Source organism: Manis pentadactyla, chromosome 13 (assembly GCF_030020395.1).
Source record: "Manis pentadactyla isolate mManPen7 chromosome 13, mManPen7.hap1, whole genome shotgun sequence".
NCBI classification, from domain to species: domain Eukaryota; kingdom Metazoa; phylum Chordata; class Mammalia; order Pholidota; family Manidae; genus Manis; species Manis pentadactyla.
In genome coordinates, this window is record NC_080031.1 from 47,306,137 (window position 1) to 47,309,111 (window position 2,975).

General features: G+C 40.0%; 1 pseudogene; it reads right to left on the reverse strand.

Annotated features, from left to right (window-relative positions):
• Positions 1-902: 902 nt before the first annotated feature.
• On the reverse strand, positions 903-1,837 carry LOC130680393 (olfactory receptor 14C36-like; annotated as a pseudogene).
• Between the last annotated feature and the right edge of the window lie 1,138 nt (positions 1,838-2,975).

A 2,975-nucleotide genomic window follows, 5' to 3' on the forward strand; every position in this document is an offset into this window, starting at 1 on the left:
TATTGTTTGAAAAAGTTAGCTTTTTACTTCTTTGCATATTTATGCCCTGTGGCTTCTGTGCCCAGCATTTGTCTTGAGGTATCTTTACCACTTGGAAGAATTATGATACTCGGTAAATTTGATATGAGGCACGAATTCTATTTAAGGGTTGTAATTAGGAAGGAAGAAGAAAAGCTATAGAAGTAGCAGGCGGAAGAAAACATGGGAAGATTGATTATTTCTTTGATATATCTTCTTGTAGAGTAACTTCAGCATGTATAGGTTTTAAGCTACTACTTAAATTGCACACACACATTAACATAATAGGAGTATAGTTACATAACCAAAGCATATCTGTAATTACCAGCCATCTGCAGTGAAACCAAGAAAACCAGTTAGGCACCTTAGGCATTTGTGAAAACTTATCTATGATATGGTGGATATTGTCCAAATGAACTTGAACAGTCTGAGAGAAATCAGACAAATTAAAACAACCCATTCCTGGGGATTGTTCACATGCCATATGTTCTTTTAACAATAAATAGTTTGTAGTTGTAAGACTTTGGAGCGCTACAATTTGCACTTCTCCAAATTCTTGGTTGAGTTCCAACAGTATAGATCCAGTCCAATTTTGTTGTTTTACTGTATGCACAGGCCAGCTTAGATATCTCCTTCCTCATTCCCATGGCAGGTCCAGGAACTGGTAGGAGTGGGATCTCTTACTTGTAACACTCGATCTTTTACCCAGTGACATATTCAAATAATCCACAACCTTCAAAAAGGAAAGATTTTCATCAATGATACAATTTAAGGTTATTTATTCAATTTACATAAGCTCTATCTACATAATCCTAATCAGTTACCTTACTTTACTGCTGAAAACATAAAGTTCTCTTGGTAATTTAGGTTACCTTCAACATTTCCTATATGTTTCCGGAATAAGACATTCTTTTCATGATTTTCTTGATGCCAAATTTTATTTGTTCAGTTCTAAGACTATAGATAATAGCGTTGAAGAGTGGGGGAATGATGGAGTAGAAAACAGAAGACCATGTCCTGGATGGTGGCAGAGATGGCGGATGGCCTCAGATACACATAAAAGCCTGAGCTGAGGAAGACAGACACCACAAGGATGTGGGGGACACAGGTGGAGAAGACCTTTGTTCTGCCTGCTCCATTTGGAATCTTGAGCACAGTGGAAAATATGTGAATGTAAGATTTGATAATATAGATGAAGCAGCCACCACCGATCTCCAGACCAAAGGCCATGACCATCATCTCATTGCTGGAGGTGTCAAAGCAGGAGAGCCTCAGCAGGGAGGGGATGTCACAGAAGAACTGGTGGACCACGTTGGACCGACAGAACAACAGCCGGAATGTGTTACCTGTGTGCACACCTGCATAGGCGAGACCACTGAGGATGGAGGCCAGGGTCATCTGGACACAGACCTGAGGGCTCATGATCACATGGTAGAGGAGGGGCTGGCAGACGGCCCCATAGCGGTCACGGGCCATGATGGTGAGGAGCAGAAGCTCCACATACACAAAGAAAACCACCAGGAAGACCTGAGCTACACATCCAGCCTTTGAAATGGTCCTGCTGCCAAGCAAGGCGTTGATGCATGAGTTAGGCACTGTTACAGATGTGTAGCACGTGTCCAGGATGGACAGATTTCTGAGGAAGAAGTACATGGGTGTGAAGGCTCCTGTCAAGGGTGGTGACAGTAACAATGAGAATGTTCCCCATTAACTTCACCAAATACATCAGAGAGAAGGAGATGGCGTGCAAAGCCCTTAGTTCACATACATCAGAAAAACCCATGAGGAGAAATGCCAGCATCGTTGTGGAATTTGGCATCAGTGGGTCACACAGCTTGCACCTGGGAAGTAAGGAGATATGTGCTGAACCCAGGAAGAGTCAAGTCATGGGGCGATGCCCTCAGCTGTTTCAGTCCTGACCTCTATGTATTTCAGTCTATAACGACGTCCCTAGTATGTTTGAAGGAAAACTAAGTGACCCTTCATCAGTCTGGATGACATTCTTGTTCTTGTGGGAGTAGTGGAGTGGCAATCAGCCTAATTGCTCAGAAACAACAGACATATAAAAGTTCAATATACATCTCTATATGTTTCATTGGAGAATGCAATTTTCTCATAGTCAAATAGAAATAAATATAGGCATAGATTACATAAACATAGTTACATTTTAAAATAAGTTTGGGAGATCATGTTGTTAAATATACGATAATTAAAATAGAATATTGTGGTTGTGTTTCAGTCTTACATTTTTATGTGAGGGTTCAGACAATATGGGGAAAAGTACCCTTTTCTTCTAGAGCATGCCTTTTATGCATAATGATGTCCCTATAACATTAAATATTAATATCATTGGGACTTTACTTACTTTAAATGGATCATGTTACCTGATATATTTACCCACACCAAATCTACTCCTCATTTTTCTGTTAAACTTTTATACATCTCATTATTTTTCTAGTTGTTCATCTCTCCTTTGGAAGACAGAAGGAGTGAACCAGATATTCTTGTTTCCTTAGAGACTCCTGAAACTCACCCCTAATATTCCCCCATTATCACCTTCAGTCTTGGTACTTTTCAAAACTTCTTTGATTCTACTAACTGAAAAACAAAATGAAACAATGAAATAATGGCATAATACCTTCTAATACTAATTTAGCTTTCTCCTTCTATATTACTAATTTTGCTTTTTCTCACTGTGACCATCTTTTTCAACAAGTTTTCTGAAATATCTGTCTTTGTTTTTGCATCCCTTAACAAGTCAAGTGTTGGCTGTTGCCAAAAATTCTTTAGGGCTTGTATCTTCTTTCCTCGGTCTGTTCGGTTTATTCATCAGTGGACGTATCAGCTGACCCTCGTCTGGACGTGGCCACACCACCTGTGTTTTCCTGGATCTCAGCCATCACTCTTCCACAGCTCTTTCTTCTAAGTTCCTCCAAATAACCATGTCCAGAGTTGAA